Consider the following 24,359-nt stretch of genomic DNA (forward strand, 5'->3'; position numbering starts at 1 on the left):
ATGAGACACTGCATTCAGTTATATCCTGTTGTTGGCTGTACAGAGCACTCCTGCTCTCTGATCTCCCCTAGCTGAACATAAAAGCCATTATTCTTTCTGCTGTTTTTCAGTTTTTCACGAGAAATGTGCGAGGTAAAAGGAAAGGGAAAAGGAAATGCAGGGAAGGGAGATGGAGAAGCAGGGTGGGAGAAGGGTTTACTGAAGCGGAGTGCAGAATTACCTGATGAGAATGCAGGACAAAAAGCAATGGGAAGCCAACATACAGCTGGATGTAAAAGTGTCAGAAAAAGTGTTGAGAAATCATGCTGCCTTAAAGTGGCTCAGCCTGGGCACTGCCCTATACCAGGGTTAGCTCAGGAGCTTTTGTGGCTGTTATTTGTTTAGCTGTTTTTTTGTTCTTTTCTGAGCATAGTGCAGATCACTATGAGGAGCTAGTTCATATAAGATCGTAAAGCCTATGCTCTATTATATACAAAAATAAGGTATAGATTTTTCCCCTCAAGAACACAGGTTAGTTACAGTGTAATTAGCTAATATTTTTCTTCAACCTACACCCCTGTCTAGTGCACTGTTCCACAGCTGTGTGTCCTCTAAATTTGGCTACATTTCAGCAGCTGGTGAATTTGTTCCCAATATACCTTTATTTTTAAAATGTTTTGAGATCTGCCAGGCCAAGAATGAGGTGCTTAAAAACTAAAGTGCTGCTATTTACATAAACTTCATGTAAATATGAAACTATATATTGACTCAGGTTTCCTAATGAAATTACTTCAGTGACAGTCGAATAATGACAACAAACAATCCCACAGCAATTTAGATTACGTGATACAGATTATGCCAAGTCACTAGAAGGCACATCAAAGTAGTGTTAAATATTACATGTGGTTTTTTTTTTAAACATAACCTTGCATTAGCTTGTAATGGCTTTCTTCTAAAATATCTGCAGTTGGCTATTATAAACCATAAATCAAACTTAAAACAAGACAAACCCAGAAGACTTTCTCAGATCAAAACTCAAATGTCTAAATAGCCAACCAACAACCAAGCCACTACAGTTACCTGCAGCATGCTGAAGTGAAGCCAACAGACACAACAGCAGAAAAAAAAAAGATGGATTTTGGGATCTGAAGAAGCCAAGGTTTTATTTCCCATTGATGTTAAGGGTGAACCCCTGCTTCCCTGAGTTTTGCTTTAAAAGCCCCAGAAAAAAGTCAGTCCAAATCTTGGCTGATTTACATCTAGAGACAGTATTTAAATTAGAAGGTTAATAATTGTTTTCATTTCTTGGTTATCACAGATAAATTCTGACTTGTTTACTCATTTATGGTAAGTCAAATTACTTCTGATCCCTGGAGAACTTATTACCAAATTTTTAATTTAAAAAACAAATTGAGTTTCTAGGAAAGTAGGCTCTCCCCCTCTTCTCTCACTTTTTTGTAACAACCTATATCAATACTAATGGCAATTTTTTGTCAGGTTCCAGAACTGGCTTTTATTGTTTCTCACAATTTATTTCTGTGCAAGGATTAGGATACACATACACAATATCCTTTTGATATATCCTTTGTCCTGGTTAAGGTTTAATAGGCACAAAGATAAGAATATTCAAGATTATTCTTTCTGAAAGTGGACATGTAGCTTGTTAGCAGCCTGTAGCATCTTCCCTCAGCTGCAGTTTCATTTTATATTCTGCTGGTTACTCTCACGGGCAAACCAGACTTGAAGAGTTTAACATAATTTATTGACAATCAACAAAAATATTTAATTACTGACTTGGGTATTGGGAAATAAAGAAGAAAACCATTTACACACTTAAGGAAAGCACTCTTCCTCCCCCTTTTCTAGGCTCAAATTCACTCCAGCTACTTCTTTCCCCTTCTTTTTCACACTGCAAATTACTTGCAGTGAGATGATGGGCAGTGCTGGAGGCTGGAATTAGTGCAGAGTGTTTTCTTTCTAGTACTCCTTGTTTCTCCCTCTTTTTCTTTTCCATGGACTTACCCATGGGCCACAATCCTTTGGTGGTGTATGTCCTCCAGCATTAGTACTCCATGGGCCTCAGTCCCTTTGTGTCACTGACACCCAATGCACACCCTAAAACAGGGTGCCAGAGGACTCTCAGAGGTACAGGAGATTTCTTGTTCAAGTACTTCTGCTGCAGACACTAAATATCTGAGTAAGGCCAAATTACAGGTAATCTTTTGTGATTTAGAATAAAAAATAAAATGTTTTTGTAGGATACGTTCTTACACAGTATGACTTTAAAATAAATACACCCAGGGAACAATAATATTCTTAGAAACTGTTATTCAGGCTACAATACATTTCTTTCTCATGCCTGAATAAAAAATAGTGAAATGGAATTTTATTACTTTTTGGAGGAGGAAGAGTATTTGTCCTAGAAGTAACAGACTGATTTAGCTGTTTGTTATTGTTTTTTTCCCCTTGTGCAAAACATTGTAAGTGACATTCAGTACAAGCTTAATGACAAATTCTTCTGGGGATCAAGAAAATTTGCACCTGGAGGGCTATTCTCCAGCAGAGGAAGCATGGCAAAAATAAATGGCTTCTCTGGAGGCCCAGAAAGTAACATAGACATACTGAATCATTTGGGCTTATATTTGTTCTATTCAACTGCTTAATTATAAATTATCCAGTTCCTTAGTGCAAATACAATTCTGGTAGCTGAACTACTGTGTTAGCTCTTTGCAGTTGTCCCAAGACCAGTGGGGGAGCAGAAGAGACTGAAAGGACTGGATCTTTGGGTATTGCTCTACACTTTCTGAGTCTGAGCATTTCTCATCCACAAAAATAGTAGGTAAAAAAGCAGGTCCTCCCTGATAGGAAAGTGCTACATCTAGAAATCATGATAAATATTTTTTATTCACCAAAGATGATTTGATTTTCTCTTTTGGATAAAAATGCCTCCTTGATCATTAGCCTAGCTTAACAATTTTATGCTTAATTTTATATATTAGATATTTTAAGCAGCTGTGGAAATCTGAGCTTGATTTGGACACACTGAACCATAATTATGTTAAATCTTTGCAATTAGTTTATGTTGGAGGATAACAGAAATAAGCTGATTCAGATTCTAATTAAAGAAATCAGGTGGAAACTACATCAACTATTTCAAGAAGTAGAAATTAAAATTTCCTCACAAGTGACTGGAAGAAATCTTCAGCCATACATGAACCTTTTAAATATATGCTCAAACTGTAATTAATTAGTACTTAGCTTCAAAATATGTGTTTGAAATAAATGAGGAAGAAAGGAAGGAGTTATCTATTTTGAAAAGTAGAAACTAAAGAGAAACTCTATATTCATAGAAATACAATTATATGTTGAAATGTAATTATATAGAAGGGATGAAATCACAGTTGATGTCAAAATTTGCTGCACGTTATATAGAGCAGATGCATGGGCTTGACATGCTAATTGGAGGAAACTGAATCAGGTTTGGTAAACAATAAAGAATTTGCCCTTTAAAGCAAATTAGGAAAAAGCCAACATACTGATGAATATTTTGCTTTATACAGATTGTAAAAATTCCAAAATATTAGACATATTTAATATTTATTGTCTATTATTGCCAGTAATTGTTATAATCTGGAGTTTATAAAATTAAACTGGATGCTCAGTGGTTGAGAGTTTGCACAGTTCTGTGACTGCTGTGGTTGTCAGGAAGAATTTTTCTACACATCTGTATTAACGGGAATTTTCCAGTGATTTTTAAAAAGGCTTTAATTTTATGTACAGAACCATTAATTGGTAATTAAATGGCAAATAGTATTTAGGAGAAAACTTAGAAACTTATCTAAGAAAACTTAGATCTCACTGGCAGTGGTGGTGAAAAAGGAAAATAGGTATCTACAAGGCAAAAGAAAACTAAGGTCTAAACAGTCAGAAAATTGAAAAGTTCAAAGAGGAGGCTGGAAAAACTATGGCTTTACACAAGACAGGTATTTAAATCCTGAGAGAACAAAAAAGGAAAGAGTATGCAGAGAGAGTTGGCCAAATTATTTGAAGCAAGGCCCATCAAGAAGAACAGGAGATGAACAGGTGGATGGAAACAAAGCAAGGAAGCAGAAAAATAGAGAAGGTGAGCTTGAGAGAAACGTGCAGATTTATGGAGACAGACCAGTTTGTTTAGATCACTTTCTTTTTATTTTGCCTCACACACAGCTGATCATAGAACTGGCACATGCTACCTTATCTGTACAGACTTGGTAGACACTTCTGGAGCTTATGTTCCACACATATATTGTGTGTAATTCTTTCTAAGACACAAGATGAGTGTCTGGCTTAACTGGCAACTGCGAAGGTATTTTTGATGTATTCCCCTTTCCTGCCTTACTTCCCTCTTATGACCAGCTGCTCACATAGGTTTAGTGTTTTCCTAACTCCCAGTGTTATGATACAAAGCATGTACCTTGAGTCCTGTGTCCAGTTCTGGGCTCCTCAGCTCAGGAAGGAGATTGAGGTGCTGGAGCAAGTCCAGAGAAGAGCAAGGAGGCTGTGAAGGGATCCAGCACAAGTCCTGTGAGGAAGGGCTGAGGGAGCTGGGGGTGTTCAGGCTGGAGAAGAGGAGGCTCAGGGGAGACCTCATCACTCTCTACAACTCCCTGAAAGGAGGCTGGAGCCAGGGGGGGTCGGTCTCTTCTTCATCAGTAAGGCAAGAGCGCATGGACTTAAGCTCTGCCAGGGGATGTTTGGGTTGGATATTAGGAAAAAATTCTTTACAGAGAAGGTGATCAGGCATTGGAATGGGCTGCCCAGGGAGGTGGTGGATTCTCTGTCCCTGGAAGTTTTTAAGAAGAGACTGAACGTGGCATTCAGTGCCATTGTCTGGGAACCACGGTGGTAGTGGATCAAGGGTTGGACTTGATGATCCCAGAGGTCCTTTCCAACCTGGATGATTCTGTGATTCTGCATGACTCATGTAAAGGGAAGTGTCAGCCATAAATCAGAACTGCTTCACTCTGAAACCAATATATATATATATGACAAGAAGAACCCCTCCAAAATATTGATAAATTAGTTATCTGTAAGGTTAGCTTCTTGGTAATAAGCAAGCTCAAATACAAGCCCTGATTTCTCTTCTGACTATTTGAATCCCCTCTGATGAGGAGCAGACATAACCTGTCTACCTGAGGATTCACCTTATAGAAGGAAAAAATTTTGAGGGTATATAGCAAACACAACACATCTAGTCCTTTACAATCTGTCAAAACCAACAGCAATGAATGCATTTTTATTAAAAAAAAAAAAAAAAAAAAAGAAAAAAAAGGAGAGGAAAGGAAAAAGGAAGGGGGAAAAGGAAAGGAAAGAAGAAAGGAAAGGGGAAAGAAAAGGAAAAGGGAAAGGAAAGAAAAGAAAAAAGGGAAAGGAAAGGGAAAGAAAAGGGAAAAGGAAAGAGGAAAGGAAAGGAAAGGAAAGGAAAGGAAAGGAAAGGAAAGGAAAGGAAAGGAAAGGAAAGGAAAGGAAAGGAAAGGAAAGGAAAGGAAAGGAAAGGAAAGGAAAGGAAAGGAAAGGAAAGGAAAAAGGACACTTGGCAACAGCTATTCAAAGCCGAGTTGTTCTTGACCAGTGGCAACAGCTACTCAAAGCCGAGTTGTTCTTGACCAGTGTTATACTACACTGTTGTATCTCTGCCCATGTAAGTGTTCAATCATTCCAAAATTTGGGAGTGAAAACAGGCATAAGTTTGTCTTATGGACTAGAAAAGGATAAAAGTATTGTCCTAATTAATTTCTTGGCAGTATGGTGTAGAAATTATTCCTTACTTCTCAGCTTTCAGATGATAAGAAACTTTACCATACCTGGTTCAAGAAATAATATAAAATTAGATATAAATGATATTTAAGATTTTATGTAGCTAAGCCTATAACTTTTATTTAACTTGAAAGTTTATTATATTTTTTTGAGGCAATGTATATAAATAGAGGAATTTCTGAAACAAGTATTTCTTCATATAATTATAAAAGAAATAATAAAGAAGATGGAGAACTGCCATGATTGAACCATTTTTTAATGGTGTGTTTATAAATTAGAAGAGTTATAAAGGTGCCTTGAACAAAAAGGGAAAGGGCATTTTAAGCAGAGGTACAAGATCAGTCATTGGAATGGGCTGCCCAGGGAATTAGCGGATTCTCTGTCCCTGAAGATATTTTAAAAGAGACTGGATGTGGCACTCAGTGCCATGGTTTGGGAACCGCGGCGGTACTGGATCAAGGGTTGGATTTGATGATCTCAGAGGTCCCTTCCAACCCAGCCAATTCTATGATTCTATGATAGGACAGAACCTCAGTGGTTGGATTTACACGATGTTGCTCTAGAACTGTCCAAAGTGCCTGACCAAACAATTTCGGTCTTGTATTATTTCTGTGCTCCTTAGGCTGCTCCTTATAATTTCATATCCCATTGTACAATTTCCCATAAATTGATCAAAAAAGGAAAGGGGGTTGATACGCTGCGGGCTTGTTCTTTCAGAGCTGAGCTGATGGCCGTGTTGGTGCTATTGTTTGCGGCGCTGGCAGACGATTCCAAAAAATACCTTTGGGCTTCGGGAGCGGTCCCAGCTCCCCAGGCTGTGCCTGAGTGGGACGGAGGTAGTGAGGAGGACAGCTGAGATGGGAACTCAGCCACACTCCGTGTCCTGCCGGCTCTGCGGGCAGGGTGCTAACAGGTGATGCCGAAACCACCTGTGTGCAGCAACAGAGCAGAGCGGGGACCACGGACCGACCCACCCGGGCTCCTGCTCGGCTCTCTCCCCTCGCCATCCCCCGCTTGCCAGGCGGCCCGGGGAGCGGCCACCGCCGCCTCACCTCACCCCGCAGAGTCAATCTGCCCCAGGGGAGCGGCCCTCAGCCCGGCGGGGCAGGGAGCCGGAGCTCAGCACCCCTCGCCCGGCGAGGAAGGGTCCAGCGGTCGCCCCGGAGCCCCGCGGCCCGGTCCCCCCTCTCTCCCCCCTCCCTGCGCCGCGGCGGGTGTGGGGGGAGGCGCCGCAGCCGCCGCCGAGGCGGGGCCCCGCTCCTTTCCCTCCGCCGTGCCGCGCCCGGCCCCGCACCCTTCGCTCCGCCGCGGCCCCGCTCCGGCTCCCGCCGCGGCGGTGCTGCCCCGCTCAGCTCCGCTCCCCCGCCGCGGCTCCGGGCGCCTCCCGCCTCCCAGCATGAATGTGAGGAGGGTGGAGAGCATCTCGGCGCAGCTGGAGGAGGCCGGTTCCTCAGGCGGTAGGACCCCGGCGGCGTCAGGGCGCGGGGTTTTTCTTCTTTGGGGGCTCTCTCCCCATCTGCCTACAGCAAGTCTTTAAGTCTTTGCAACTTGGGGTGGTGGGGTGGGGATCGGGGGGTGCTGCCTGGTTGCATGTGGTAAACGCAACTGTGCTGTCTTGGAAAAATGTGTGTGTGTGTGTATCTATGCGGGCAGTGAACAGACGCTTAATGCCTGGGATCTCGGGTTAAAAAAATGTTAAAGGCTTTGCGAAGCCCGCCGTAAGGTTACTGCTGGGATCTAACTGGTACTTTTGCCTTCGCTGAAATGACCCGGGGCTGGGTATGAACCTAACACAGGCGAACTATGCACATCCTCTCCAGTTGCCAACTCCCAGAAGGTAATTTTGATCAGTCCCACTTAAGCCTCTCTGGTCTCCTGTGTACCTTCCTGATGCCTAAGTAACACCTATTTGATGGAGGCCAGCGTCTTCTGGTAAGCCAGTGGCTATCTGGTGCCTTTCTCTTCTCTGTGTTGCAAAATGCAGTTGCACATTCACCTGAGAGAGGTTAGAAAACAACTTGGATTTTCGGGAGGAGACAAACATGTTTTGCTGTGACTGTCTGTTGGGGTGTTAGAGTTTTCTCCCAGCACGGGTAAGAAACAGTCATCTAGAAATGAAGCTACTTGTGTGCAGTGCATGGGTAACATGATGTTGCTGAGGAAGGTGCCCAGTTCAATGTATCTGGTTAAGCAGAGGGGCATTTGATGAAAAACTTTGAAAAATAGCCAAAACTAGGGGAAACTTGTTTCCAGAGAAAAGATGTAAAACTATTCCATGTTTTGGGCTGTGTTGCTAGATTTCTTGCAAAGTACAGGAGCAGCCTTAGCATCAAGTTGCTTGTAAGATACAGTAGAGTCTCAGTTTTGTCTTGATTTCTGTCTGGTCTTCTGCTAGAGGAGGCTCCTCTATTGGACTGTAGTTGGTTTTTTCTCTTACCTTAACGTTCCAGCTTTTCTCTTGTGTTAAGGCTTGTTGTAGCTCTTCAAATAGGATACTAGAACATTTGTTTTGGGGATAGGGAACTTTTGTAATTTGCAATTAGTTTTAGGTTATCAGCTCACTTGGTAATCCACCTTTGCAGTTCTTCAAAGCTTCAGGAAACAATGCATACTTAGTCATTATGCTTATCCAACAAGGGACTCAGCCACCAAAATGATACTGGGATATTTCTCACTGCTTTTCAGACCCAATTCCTCCAAGTTTTAATTAAGACTTTTCCCACCACACACCAGCATCAGCCTCACATCTCTGTTTTCTCTGAAATCTCAAAGTCAGCCTGTTTTTCCATACCACACACCATCAGCAGAGACAAACACTGGGCAGGCTCTTAGCTAAACCTGTGCAACCACCACACAGGGCTGTTCAGCTGAACAAAACCAAGCTCATAATTCATACACAGTGGATTTGAACAGCTGCTACTGAGGAATAATTTGGTTAATGGATGATTGTTGCAGGTCTTGAAACATAAAGGAAGTTTGCAGCTTAGTGTTTTATCTTATGGGTATAGTTAGCAATAACAGGGAAGTGTCTGTATGGGAAGTGAGGAAATAGGATCTGAATCCATTTCATACAAATAATATGAAATCCAAAGATGAAATTTTTACAGGAAATGTTTTTAGTTGAACTATATATTAGATGTGTATTCTGTTTTGGATCTCTTGATATGCATGCCTTATAGCTTTTAGAGATTAATAAAAGCTTTAAGTAATTTTAAGCTTGAAATGGTGAAAGGTACTAAGATACACTTACACTGTTTTAGAATAAAAAGCATTAATTGCTGTAGGAAACATTAATTGCTGTAGGAAAAACATTTCTCAAAATAAGTTCTTTTGCCAGAAGCAGAAAATGGAAGCATTACAAAGCTAAAAGAAAATACCTTCTTCCTTTGAGGGATGCCGTAATTGAGATCCCCACTCAACTTGTATTTTGTGACTAGCTTGATGTGATGTGGAAGTAACAAGTGTCTAGCTTCACTTCTTTAGGCTTCCCCCCTAACTGGCAGAGCACACATATGTTCATCTTCCCAAAAGTTTGGCCTTTTTTAATCTCAAATTCCCTTTCCACCCTTCTTTTTCTCTAGCTGTCTCCCTCCAGGCTCCCTAACTTGCAACTCACTGTCAGCACAATCAGTTGCTGAATGTACCTGTCTGCTGGTAACTCGATGTAGAAGCCTTTGGTGGAATTTTTCTCATGATTTCTTCTAAAATACAAGCAATGCCTAAAAATGTTAGTTATTTTCTTTCATTTTAGTTTTTAGTTAAAACATAAGCATCTGAATTATGAAAATTATTAATGACAAAGGGAACATTTTATACTTTTTAATGAGAAATAACTCCTTTCAGCTGCTCTCCCCCTTACTTTCACTCTATTGTAACTTGTAGAGCATCTTTTACATTCAAGTTAATGCCAGCTGGATCATCACTAAGAGTTGCTGAAGAAATTGAATGCTTCCTCACTTAAATATTGAGCCACTGTAAGTATGAAATGTTTTATCCCTCTGCCCCATCAAGCAGTGTTTATCAATGTTTTATCTCTGAGGAAATTGTATTTGTACTGCTGGTTGCCAAACCCCATCTGGGCTTGTAAAGGCATGAAGGGTCTTGGAAAAAAGAACAGAGGGAGATTATCAGAAAAAGTTTGTGTGTGTAAGAACAAGTTTAGCCACAAGGTGAAGGTTTTCATTGACTAGACAGAGCAGTCCCAAATTTTGCATGTCAGGAAAGAGGCCGTCATTTTTACATCAAATGCAGAAGATGGACTATTAGGAAGTGTGTATCCAACTTTTAAGTTTCTACAGAGTTTATTATGCTCTGCCATATCTCTGAGAGATCCTTGTGCAGTAGCGTTCACTTTTGCTTTTAATAAACATCTTGTTCTTGTTGCTTGAGGCATTCCTAGAAGACAAAGGAAGCAGTGCTAGAAGGACAAGAAGCTACATATGGGAAAAGCTGAAAATAGCAATTTAAGAACAGGGGTGCTAAGAAAAATCATGAAAGTGAGATACAAAATATACTTGAAACCTGTTGGAGGGAAAAAGAAGAGTTTAGTGGAGGGAAATGACAAAGCAGCTTCTTACACATCTTGAGATACAACGGGTATTAAACCAAAGTGTGGCCTGTTGTGGGGCACTGGAATCACGTTTTCTGTTGGTGGTGTGTATTGGACCAATTGCTTTATATCCCAGTTGTGATTCATCTGATATGATGAAGAGCAGGCAGTGACTCTCCAAGTGCTTTCAACCAGTACTTGTATCAGCATGAAAGCTTTGGTTTGGCTGGGAGCTCCATCCATAGGACGTGCTGCTAGGAAAGAGTTAATGTCACTTTTTCTAGGAAGAAGCTGTTGTCCCTCAACACTCTTTTTGTCCTGTTAGATATGAGAGAGCTGTCCATTTTATCTCACCCATCATATCCCACAGATACGTTCTTGAGGAGCCACAGTCAGCTGGAAATGCTGCTTTCAAGTACCAGAGGTTCCCGTGGAAGCTGCAAATACACTGGGGAAGGATTAAATTAAATGGACTCGTGGTCTAATACTGGGGGTATCTTTATAAGGAGCATGCAAATATTTTAAGGTAAAATATACATCCTTGTCCTGGAGGATGGAGGTAATAACTGAAGTTTAGGGAGAACAGGCTGCAGCATAAGCCTTTGTATAAAATTTCGTGCCTGCCTCCATCTCCAGTTCCTGTATTCACGGAGCATATGAAGGAGTAATTATATGCAAAAGTCTCAGACTGATAGGAATGCTGAAAATACCTTGGCTTTCTATCAATATAGCTTTTATATCAATATAAATATATTTTTTGCACAAAATACAGCCTTCTTTTTCATCATGCTCTGTTTCAAAGTTACTGCCCGATCTCTGAGAGTTGATACATAAATAACTGAGCATCTGAACAAGTTTCAGGTATATTTGGCTTAGAGAACTGACTCTTTTCCTGTGTTTTTAGGTGTTATGAAGCACATAGAGGCAGATAGGAGATCTAGCAGTTAATGTAGCCAGAACTAGCTAGGTGTGTCATAGAAAGCTTTTACAGTGTATCAGATAAGCACTTAGGACTCATGCTTGAGGTTGAAGATGAATATTTGATCCGAGCAGCATTCATCTGTAATCTATCCCTTCTCAGCCACTCAGTTTGCCATTGTGATTTATTCAGAATCTTTGGCACTTGAAGAAGAAAGTATCTAAAAATACAGCAACTCCTGATTGCTTCACTATTTCACAGATCCGTGCATTCTCTTCAGACTGTCCTGCTATCCTCCCCACAATTCTGCTTGTCCTCTGGTTTTCAAGTACTGTAATAGACTGTATTTTATATCTTGCTTGCCAAATAAATCCTGGCCGTTTATTGTCTCCTGTTATTAGAGGCCATTACTCCCAGTAGAGACAAGAGAGAAAACATCGGCACAAGATTTTGGACTTGCCTAGGAGCCAAATTGGTTTTTTTTTTCTGTAATTGTAGCCAATATGACCTGAATGATGTAGGGTTGTCTTATCTATTAGCACACACTTTAATTAATAGGCTTGGGCCTGTTCTGTGACGTAAGAATTATGGGTCTAAAACCCTTTCTTTGAAGCACGGTGGGGTTAAGGAGCTAGTTTGGACATTATGTCTCCATAATGTTTGATGTGAACATTAATGTGTGGTTGTGTCAAATGTCAGTGGACAAAAGGTTGAAAAATTTTGCTGGTTTTTTTTAATAGTCCTTTCAGAATCCTATTATCTCTGGCAAGATCTTTGCTTGCTATGGTTTGATGGCCAGACAGTTATGGCCCAGATTTCTCACTGACTACACCAGGTGGAACGTGGAAGAGAAGTGAAAAAGTATGGAATATGTATTTTTTTTGAGCCTCTAGAACTATAGAAAGCATGAAATCAAATTATTTTGTGAAAGCATTTTTTTAATTGTATCATGGAAATCTTGGAATCCTGTACATCACACTTGATTGGTTTTTTTCTTTTAATTTTATATTCTTACATTCTACTGCAGAGATCATTGCTGTATTCCTTCATGCCTGCAGCAGCAAAGGAGGTTGGGCTCTAGCCTTGCTGCTAAGCATTTGTGAGGTCTAAAGACAACTGCAAACCAGCAGAAGTTTAAAGTATGTGGTTGGCTTGACAGTATATTGAATCCATTCACCTCTAAGACTAAATCTAAACACAGGATAAAAGCTGTAGACCTGAACACACACTGTGTTTTGTTTCTGGCAGCCTAGCAGAGACTTGATATGGTATTAAAAGAAGCTTTCTGTTAGAGGTCTGAAAATAAATATAGTGGTGTTAGTTTATATTCTTTTTCACTTATAAAACAAAGCTCTTTAGAGGTGCAGTTTATAGTTGTGATCCCTTAGTGTATAAATTAATTCTGGAGCAGCACAGTATGGAAGTTAGATGCTTATGTGTCCACGGAAGAACCAAACTGCAGGTGGAAGTCCTGATAAAAAGTAAATTTTAACTATAAACATCTTGCCCTGTGAAGAGCAATAATTCCCAATTTTAAATGTTTGCGTTTTATTTTAGGGGAAAATATCTTTATTTCTAGGCCTGATGTTTTAACCAAATAAACCTGGAATCCAGAAGCTTCCCTGAGCAGAGTGCAATGTCTGGCACTATACACACATTGGATCAGCCTGCCACAAAATGACTAAATGTGACAGCATAGATATGGTTACACAAAATCAAAGGCTTTGAATGTCCTGAGACACAGATTACAGGGTAGTTGCTCTCTTTCCTGAAACCATTAAGAACAGGTTTGCAATTGTAGTGATAGGGAAAACCCCACAATTTTACTTTTATGCTGTCTTGTTCTCACGATTTTCAGTTACCTTTCCAGCAGAGAGAATTTTTGTGAATATCAATACAGACATTAGGCTTTAGTATAAAAAATTTTTTTTCTCTTTGAATCAAAGTTTACTTTGGTTAATAATCCAGAAAAAAACATTCAGGGTCTATTAGAATGGAAAAGAGTAGCCCTAAAATGTGCTGATGGGTTTGATTCTTGACAGTGAAGGGTTTTTTTATTCCTTGCTCAAAATGGAAACCAGAACATCAATTCATCCCAATAACTCCTTTGGCTGTTGTCTTTTTTACTATGAACCCTTTGGTACCTATGGCAATAATTGTAATGAATAAGGATTTTGGCCCTAATATATTTGTGAAAATCAGAAGGAAACTAAACCTGGAACTAAAACATAGATCAAGTTTATGTGATTCTGTGTAAAAGAAGGAAACTGTTGTGCTGGAAATACTTAGTAGTGATTAAAATTTTTATAGCTCTGGTATATCTTGAAATAAAGTCAAGTGATCCTTTTACTGTATCTCAGCACATCTAGGCACCCCTTCTCCAGTCTCTTTAGTATCAGCATAATACAATTACTGGGGGGGTTCCCTAATTTGTGCCACATGCCTGGTGTAGCCAAAGGTCCACTTGCTCTCTGGGCATTGCAGTTATGTCCTGTCTGCTGCCTTTTTTTTTTCTTTTTTTTTTTTTTTTCTCCCTGCTGTGTAAGGAAACTCATGGGAAATGCTGAAGCTGGTTGTGTTGGTACTTGTTGAGTCAAATCCATTACGTGTAGTTTTGGTAAGAAAACCTTTTGCTTTCTGTACACTCTCACAGGAATGTTTCTGGTAATCTGTACCAATTGATTTCCAAGTCCTTGAACAGTTTTATTAAATAGAGGAGAGACAATATGATTCAGATTAAATCATTGAGTCACTGCAGACATGGAGTCTGCAATATTGACAAATATCACTGTTTGTGTATGGAAAGGAATACTATTGATTTTTATTTATTTGTTGGTTGTGCTCCTTAATAGTCTTTAATTACTGAAGTTACTGTGTACGTTCTGTTCTTTGCTTGTGTTACTGCTATAGTTTTTTGCTTTGTGTTTTAATTTAAAGTAACCATTTCTAAACAAAGAAATTACATTGTATTCCACATCACAGGGTTGATCAGTCGAGTGTGTTTTAATCAGTCAGTGGATGAATTTAAAGAATTAATGTAATTCCCACTTTTAAAATTAAACGTAGTTATTTCACTTAGAATTTTTAATGGTACTGCAGCTGATGTTCTAATAAAAACATTCTGAAAGACAACATTTTGCCATACCAAATGTAAACATAACATGATGAAAAGAACTGTCCTAAATGGGAAATGTCCTAAATGCATGCAGTAAGTTTAAATGGAGGAAAAATAAGGTGGTTTGTTTGTGGGGTTTTTTTTTTCTTATTTATTTTAATTTTAACATACCTGATGGAATTTGAAATTAAGATCTTATTATTTTCTGAGAATCAGACTCCGTGTAACATCTGTCAGATAGAAGCATTATGGGAACTAAACCAGGAGATCTGGAATTTGACAGTATGCAGAGCTGTCTGTGTACATGCTAAATACCATAAATTAACATTATATGATATTTTCAAACTGAACCAGTACCACCATAATGTTATTTTCTCTGTGAATGTTACTGCTCGTATTTTCAAAGAATACCCTAGAAAGGACTGAATTTTGGGGAAGGGGGGGGCAGAGTGCTTTATATTGTACCAAACTGTGTTGTACCAACCACTGCCCCCTCCTCCTCCAGAGGCCCTGAGGAAGCCCCTGCAAACACACAGCACCTCTGCTGAGGGACATCCTCTGAGCCTTCCTGTGGAAGGTGGGTGTTGGGACAATGACAAGTGGGATGTGGGATGGCAGCCCTGCCTGGGCAGTGAAGGAGAGGGAAAATACCAAGAAATGCCCTCTCATGCATGTGGATTTGATGGTATCTGAGCCAGTGGACTCTGGGATCTGCTGTTCTATTACCTTTAGCTAGAGATAGATGAATCTTCCTTATTTTAAAATAAGTAGGAGAAAAATCCTTAAGGAATGCTGGGTTTAAGCTTTACTTTACCAGGGTTCAAAAGCCACTGCCTGCTCTTCGAAATGCAAAAGCAAGAATGCTTTGACCTGTTGGGAATTTAATATAAAGCTATCTGAAAGGTGTCAGTAGATTTCTCACAACTTCAGCAGTGTTTTAGCAACAGGCAGTTTAATCAACAGCACTTTAAACTGCTACTAGACTGACAATCTGTTAGAGCATTTTCAATTAAAGAACTCATAAGAGAACAGGCTGGGGTTTTTTTGTGTGTGTTTGCTTTTCCTTTTAAGAACCCAGAACATTACTGGTGTGTTTTCATGTGTGCTGCATCACAAATCCTATGTACAGAAATGCTGTTAGCTTAGAGACTAATTCCTCACTGAAAACAAACAGGAAAAGTTGATGGCATTATCAGAAAGTTGATAAGTGGCAACTTGCAATGCTGATCATGTAAATTGTATATTGTCCATTTTGCAGGTCTAGTGTTCAAAGAAATGTGTGTTCAATGGTAAATGTACAATTAATAAGATAAACCATTTTTTGTTGCAGTAACACAAAAATGATGATTTATATTCCAAGAAGAGGGACTACTGATTCAGTGTTTGCAACTGAGAATCATCCTGTTCTACCTAAGAAATATACTTGGCCATAAGTGTTTGAACAGTTGACTTCTGAAAACTTACAAGGAAGGATAGAAATAAAGCTTTCCTCTCTTCCTGCATAGACCATAATTTCATAAACCAAAGAGATAGGCTGTGCTTTAGAGAATACCCAGCTACCTTGGCAAAATGCCTTGTAATGCTGATGTAATCTTGTAATGCTAATAACATAATGTAAAAGAATATGAGAAACAAAAAGACATTTCAAAAGAGAATGTGTTTCCCTGTTGGAAATACTGGGGACTGTTTCTAATTCAAACCACCAAAGATACAACTTTTTAAGGAGTCAATTATTTGCTTCCTGGGAAACAAAATTTCTTCATGGAGTGCTGAGATCTTTTGTTTAATAGTGTGATTTGAGAAACTTGTATTTTAAGAAAAAAACCTGAACATACGGACTGAGGATAAAATAAACAGGCACAAAGTCAAGTTTGTAGGTTTATATTCATGAATGCCAGGCAGACAGTGACTAACCAAGCTGATTACATACAGCTGTATGTAATCCATACAGACTACTCCAGGCAGAAGGCTGATAGAAAATCCAGCTCAAAATTTCTATTGCATCAGATTTAATTTTTAGTTTTCAGATAGAAGCAATAAAAAACCTAGAATCACAGAGAAGTAATTTGGAAGAGAAGTTGAGAAGCCTTATTATTTATCCTGATGGCCCAAGGCAGGGTCAAATATTTCTATGGTAGTTCAGACAGCTCTTTGTCTAAGGTATTTAAGATCCATCAGTACTGGGTACTTCATAACACCACTAAGTAACCTGCTCCAAAATTGACCTTCTTGCATTTAAAGCCAGTACACAGAATGGATGAAATACATAGCCAAGATTTTACAGTACTGACTAGGACATAACCATTATTTGGTATATCTTACAGACTTGTGTCATGTTTAAAATTTCAAGTATGAGCTGCTGCCTGTTTTACAAGCAGCCTTCCATCTGTCTTCAGTCTGTGATTTAACACATTCTGCAGTATCAGACTTCCCAGATATACAGGTGGTGCCTAAATAGTTTTTCTCCATTATTTTTCTACAAGATAGATTATTTCTCTGGAACTCTACTTCAGGTCATCACTTTATAAATTATAACTAGTGTTTGAGTGATGCTTTTTATTTTCTAACTTCCAAACCTGTTGGAAGCTGACTGACTGCAGTGCTTGAAATTGGAAAAAATAGAAGTAAGGTACAGATTTCATCTGAGCTTCAGAAGTTTCTGCCTTGCACACAGGGGAGATTCCAGCTTGCCCTTGTTGATGGTAATTCTCATCCTGTAAGACCTCTGTAGGAATTATTGCTTCCATGGAGGTGGCATCTGCAGCTCCCAATTCTTGTTGGGTATAAGGAACAATCACTGTGGAGTAAGTTACGTCCCCAGAGTACAGCAAATCTTTTGCTTTTGTATGAAGCAGCTCTCAAGAATTTGGGAAGGGGCAGGAATTACTGTCTTACAAGAAATAAAAAACATCAAACTTACCTTATTTCTATGGGAAGCTTGAAGGACCCTCACTTGGAGACCCTCAAGGGCTTCCAGAACTTGTCTCTCATACTCTGAAGAGATATTCCAAACAAATAAAGTAGGTAAGTACAGATTCAGCTTTCACAGCTTTCCATCTATTGGATTTGGATCTCCAGAAGGGAATTCCAGACAAGCAAACTTCAGTGACCTTTTTGTGAACGTTGTCTTTTCTGAGGGAGTTTTAGCTCTCGAACCTTTGATATGTAGCATGAACATCCTAGTTCTTTCTTCCATAAATAAAAACTGAAGACAGTTCCTTTAAACAAATTTTAACATAAAATGTCAGTGTCACAGGCTATAGTGAAGCTTTTGAAGTTTCAAACACTTCTTATTCAGCTTATTTTTATCAGTGCTGTACCATCTCACCCTTGAAAAGATGTGCCTCAGCTTTATATTAGTGTCTTTACCAGATGTTATTACAGTGATAAAATAGGTTGTGCTTATTCCTCTCTCATTTTTCAAGGCTGATGTACCTGGGAGGCTTTAATCAAGAGAGTTGTCTTATATTTTCACTTTTTTACCAGCTTAAGCCGTTCTAATGGTAATTTTTGATGTACATAGTCCAAAGGTATTTAACTTCTGTCCAGTGCCTGATGATAAACTACCATTTGGAATGGCACTTGCATACAAATGACCATAGAGAATTTCTTATAATTTTTTTCTAAATTCATTTGTATTGTTTAATTGTTTAAGCGTATGGTTTTATAAACCTGTAGTTTCAGGAAAGTTCTATGAGTTTGTCTGTGGCTGTTAATAAATTACACCAATTCAAATTATAATTTGAATTCGGTTGTGAGAGGTGGTGAAGATACTTCAGTGACCCCAGGCAGAGGCTTTTATCAGGCAGTCATCTGGAGGCAGAGGGCTGGCACTTTGACTTTACACCATTCAACATTCCTGGTGTTGGCTGGAAAAATGTTACACTTGATTTTTATTTGTATATACAATATCAACATCTTTTCTTTTTACTTTGGCAACTTGGTGGTGTTTTGAGCGACAAATTTTTGACTTTTATCACAACTGATGTGTTTTATGCATTGTGTGTCTTTGCAGGGTTTTCCTTCAGACTTGCTCTAGTCTAGTTCAGTTGACTAAATGCCTGCTCATAGTTGGAGTGCATTAAGTGAGCTTCTGGAGCACATATTCCCACTTAGCTTCATCTGAAAGAATCCAATTTGTGCATTCCAAGTGCCTTCTGGGATGTGAACCAAAATATGGTACCTGGGGACTACCAGGTGACTTCTTCTGAAAGCAAATTCCTGCTCTGAGTGGAAATGCAGGTATGTCCACATGTCAGACAGAGCACATGGGGGCTTCCCAGTTCTCCAGGGGCCCAGAAATCATGTGAGTTTTTTGAATTGATTTAATCTCTTTTGCAGAATTCAAATCTGATCAGTCCCAGCTCAGGGAATTTATGGAGCCATGCTTAGGGACTGTCCTAATACTCCAGGAATATTTGTTAAAGGTTAGGCCTATGTATTTTAGGATTTAGTGGAATACAGTAAAATGTTCTGAGCAGATATTAAATTCACCAAAATTGTGTCTTATTAAATCCAATTCTCTGTCAGAGATTCTCCTAGCATCTAATGACAATCACCAGGCATCTGCATCGTTGAGCAGAAGCTGTTTCTCACTATTTGATAGCTGCTATCACTTGCCTGGATGACAATTTGCAATTAATTCTCATTATGTGTATTCAGGCTGCTGATTTAGTTTTGACTGTGCAATGACACATGCAAAACATACTAGAGAACTCCCATTGGCTAAATGCCTTTTTGAATAGGAAAATGTATCGTTGTGTCAAAAACAAAACATCTCAGGTTTTAAAAGTAGAATACATCTTTGCTAGGATTTCAGTGCTGAACTTAGATGGGTTGCAGGCTGTGTTTTGTAGCATGATGCAGACACAAACTTGATGGAATTTTTGTGTTGCAATTACTTGTACATGTCCAAAGTCAGTAAAAACTCAGAGAGAAAATTATATCGACAGCACCGAAGAGAGGATAAATCTGTGTGAGGGTTGGCTAATTTCATAAATTACATTAGTTTGTTATGGCACTAGAATTACAGTGTGCCAAAGCACAGCTCACTGAATATTTCAAGAATGTTTATAAGTACACTTAGGGGTTGATCAAAGCAATTGGCTTGGGTTTTCCTTGCTCACTATGACTATGAAGTCTAATATTCCCCCTTCTTGCTATAAAATAAAAATAGCCACAAAGCAAAATTAACTTAATTTCATCTTTGTCTTATTTTCAAGAGCAAAATCTGCATCTTGCCAATGTCTTTCTGTACTAAGGAATCAAATTTATGTTTGGAATTATTTTGCTTCTTTTAAAGATTGCTAATTTGCTTCTAAATCCAATTACTTCAGAGATGATGCAGCTAACAGAATTATTCTTAGCTCATGGTAGTACCATCTCGGCCTCCTATGAAAAATCTTTAAAAATCATAAATACATGAAGACTTCAATTCTTGTCTTCCATATTCAGTTAAGAAAAACTATGTTTGTTTCTCACAGAATATATAAGCAGGAAGCTCTTCTGTGATGAAAGCTAAAAAGGAAAATTATGAGTGGTAATTTCTTGCCTTCTTGAATCAAAAAAGCTTGAAAGTGAATGAAAGTTTCTTCTTACTTCTGGTGAGGCCACACCTGGAGAAAGTACTGTGTCCAGTTCTGGGCTCCCCAATAAATAGGAGACATGGAAATATCAAAGAGAGTCTAGTGAAGGTCTCCAAAGGTGATGGATGGACTGGACCACCTCTCGTATGAGGAAAGTTTGAGAGAGCTGGGGCTATTTGGCCTGGAGGAGAGAAGGTTCAGAAGGGATCTCATCAATGTAGACCAATAACTGAAGGGAAAGTGCTTTGAAGAGGGAGCCAGGCTCTTTTCTGTGGTGCCCGGTGACAAGACCATGGGCAACAGGCACAAATTGAAATGCAAGTGGTACCCTCTGGACATCAGGAAACACATTTTTTAGTGTGCGGGTGACAGAGCACTGGAACAGATTACTCAGGGAGATCGTGCAATATCCTTGTTACTTCAAGGATGGTCCTCATTGAAGAGAAGAGAAAACTGCAAGAATATTTTTAAGCAAATGGCAGGGAAGACTGTACTTATGTATTAAATTGAAAGAGTGGTTCTGCAGTGTAAGATGCCCTGTGCAACTAATAGTTCATGGGTTGGAAATGAATGGTTTAGGTGTTCAGTCTTTGGTAGCTCAGTTCTCATTGACACATCAAAAAAGAACAGTTTTCTTTAATATACTCAAGATGTAGGCATTCAAGCATTACATGTTATTTGCAATGATCTGTCTGAAATTAATTTTGAAAATAAACTCTTGTGTCAGTGGAATTTCCTTACCTGTTTGGACTCTACTTAGTTTTGTACATATAACCCTTGTGGGATGGGGTCTTTCCTTTATACCTTTCCTTTCAAACTCTTTGTCTGCCTTTCAACTGTGGTGGTCTCCTGTTTTTGTGAAGAGCCTTAAATAGCCTAAGTGAGCATCAAAAGCTGGAAATCTGAGGTACAGTGGAGAAATGCTGGATCTGTATTCATATGCTTGTATAGAATACAAGAAGATGAAAATATTTTTTTTCACATTTTACTGTGAATGGTACTTGCATGATTATGCTGTGCATCTATAGTGTCTCTAAATGAACTGAGTAGGTCAGGTAGAGTAAAATAAACATATCAGTCCATGCTGTGTTTTACAGATGTTTTGGAAACCAGAGTCTGGCATGCATACGAAGCTGTCATCTTTCCCAGGGAATAAATAAACCAGATTAGGAGTTCAGGGGAGCTCCCACATTTTTCACTTTAAGTGATTTTGAAAGTTTCTTAGTGTGTCATAGATCATGGCAGCAGCATCCGGATATCACATAATGACCCACTTAAGAAATGTAGTCAGAAATGATATAATATCATGTATTAACTTGCATAGAGAAGATGTCTCCAGCCAAGTTGAAGAATTTTGCAGGGATTTGCATAGCTGAGCTCAGGTCAATATTAGCTTATTTTTTAAAGGAAAATATTTTATTATTGTATAATAATATTAGCCAGAACTACTACTTTAGAATGATAGTATGCTTTCCTCTTTATCATAAGTTGAAAATACAGGAAATTTTCACCTAAATTGAAGTTCTGCCTCTGCTCAGGCTTTATTTAATGCTAGGAGGGATTATCACGATTATGGTTTTGTTCTTTTTTTTTGTGCTGATGAAAAGGGAACTTTTAGTTCTTAAACTTTCTTACTAAAATTATTGTGTTAATAAAAAACATTAAAATGTTTGAGAGAAGAGCGTGAGCTGAAATGTTTCCACTTTTCAGAACTCTCTTGTCTTGTAAACACAATGAATATTGCATAGAGGTTTGCACATTCTCAAAGCATAGTATTGGTTTAACCTTGTTTAAAATATTTTGCTACATGGCTTAAAATTAGGGAACCATAAAAAACCCAGCCTTCTAAATATGCCCAGAGAATATAAATTTCAGATTTTGATAATCAGATTATATATTGTGTTGAAAGTACACATAAGGGAATTATCCATTAGGATTTAAAAACTTTTGGGAGTTTAAAAAGTACTCTTTAGTACTCTGCTGTGGTTCTGACAGAGGCACGTTAGTTCTCTGAGAGTTTTGAAGGCAAGACAGACTAATAAATGGCTTCAGACCTGTACTAAAGAATTCAGTGGGACATTTGTATCTATTATTTCCGTTAGAACTTGTCAATACTATACCATTTACTTTATTAGAGAGGAAATACACATTCAGTCACTTCAATTTACTTAATAGCAGTTTGCTTATATAAATATGTCATATTTTTTCAAAGTGCAAATAAGATTAAGAGCCTTAATTTCCAAGAAAAGAAAATTAGGATTTCCACATAATAAAGCATGGCTGCAGCTGGGCCTCAAATCACCAAATATTATAAGAATTAAAACCACAAAGAGGAGATTAAGGAAATATTGCAACTATGCTAAGGTTTTTGGTATATACCACCTACTTTTATGAGATCTGCTAATTAGGCAGTACTTTTTTTTGCTAAAAAAATAAACTAAATTGACCACTATAAGTATCCATTAACTTTGTATAGATAGGAATTATGTTCACATTGCTTCAATCTTTTCCCTGATTTCTTATTTTGATCATGAGAACTGTATAACTGTATTGGGAGTGTTCATGCCCTGTCACAGTAGTAAAGGGAATTGGCATTTATTGGCCAAATCTCCCACAGAAAAGAGAATCAGAAAAAGAGCTTCTCCCTAAGCTGACAAGCCTCAGCTTGTTGGAATATGCTGGATTTTCAATAGAGACCTCTGTGGTGCTGCTTGCCCAGGTGCCAAGAAGTTGATGGTGAGAGATGGAGGAACTGCTGTTAGGATTTTGCAGGAATGGAATTACAGAAACCCAGGCTGGGTATAATTATCTTTATCTGGAAAACCCCATTGACTGACACATCTCAAAGTGGAGAAGTAGACCTTTAGAACTCCTTTGCTATTAACACTTTTATTCAAAGATGTAGAATCACCCACTGAAGAGATAAGTCAAATCTGACTGAATTTATGTTTGACAGTAATCAGGAATTAAAGGTATTTTCCATCAGGAAAAAGCCTGCAGCCTTGTGTGGTTCTTCAAGCATGATCATCATTACTGAAGATGAAAATCGTTTCTCCAGACTGCATGAAAAAGAACATTTAGAAAAGCCTGGTTAGGTTAGTTTGTTCTCTTTTTCCAAATTAGTATAAAGTGCATTCAAGACCATGATTTCTGCATTCATTAAATGAGATGACTGTTAAATACTAGCTGGAGGCAATCTGGGGATACATGGAACCTTAATTAAAGCTAGTGCTAAGTGTTGTATATGGACATCACCTTTAGGAACTAAAACCACTTAAATGCAGATGTAAAGCTCTGAAGTACTGAAATGACAGTGAAATGACAGAAATTGAACAGAGAGCTACTGATATGATTTATTATTTTTATATTGTTTCTTCTGTCTTGCAATCAAGTTTAGCCTTTCAGGTTGGGACATAATTTTTACTGAAAGTTGATAGTGTATTTTTTTCTTTCTTTCTTTTTTAAAAATAGCCTTTTAATTAAAATTGAAGTATTTTGCTAATGAGACACTAATTACTCTAATGTGGATGGATACTATCCTGTGATTAATTTCCAGTTCAGCTAGGAAAGGATTCTGATAACTACTAATAGTGGAAACACTTATACTTTAAATTGTTTTTACTGAAGAGCCACTTCTTGTGATTTTATGTGATTATTTCATAATAGCTTTTGTATCTTTTGAGCTAGATAAGTAAAAAATGTTGAAATGAGCATTATAAATACTTGCTTAAAGTGTATTTGGTATTTTAATCTTTTGAAACAAGGGATAATTTTCATGACTTTTTTTTTCTTTTCCTTCTATACACTTAATATATCTCCTTCAAAGACACATTGCATCAGGCCTTACTAGATCTGGATGTAAAAAAATTGAACACTGGAGAAGAGAAAAAGGCAGAGAGCCTGTCTTGCTTCCCTTTCTCCTCCACCAGTCTTTTATGATATGCACTTTCTTCCATGGTTACAATGACCAGATATTGTTGTGACTTATTTTTAAAATGTTGGTCCAGCAGTTTATTTGGGCTGTACATATTTCTTTCTATAGGCTAGCAAATTTTAGGGTACCAGATAGGCAATAAAAACTGTAGCAGCATGTTAGATGGAATAAACCCAAGAGACATTCCTTTTGTAGTAAAATTATCATTCAACCTGGAACAAAACCAAACAATTATTGATGGTAGGTCCTCCCCTTCCAAATTCTCTGTTTATAGACCTCTTGTGGATTCCTGTAAGAGTTCTGCACCCTTGAAGACTTGTAACAGTAGACTTACTAAAGCTGGATACAGTTCAGGAATCTTTAATGGATTAACTAGGTAAGACTGACTCACTTTCAATGACATTATGGACTATAATTTCCCTTAATGATTAATTCAATTTTTACTGATATTTTTCTTTCTATTCTTAATGTCAATAGTTAAA

Source organism: Heliangelus exortis, chromosome 4, assembly GCF_036169615.1.
Source record: "Heliangelus exortis chromosome 4, bHelExo1.hap1, whole genome shotgun sequence".
NCBI lineage: Eukaryota > Metazoa > Chordata > Aves > Apodiformes > Trochilidae > Heliangelus > Heliangelus exortis.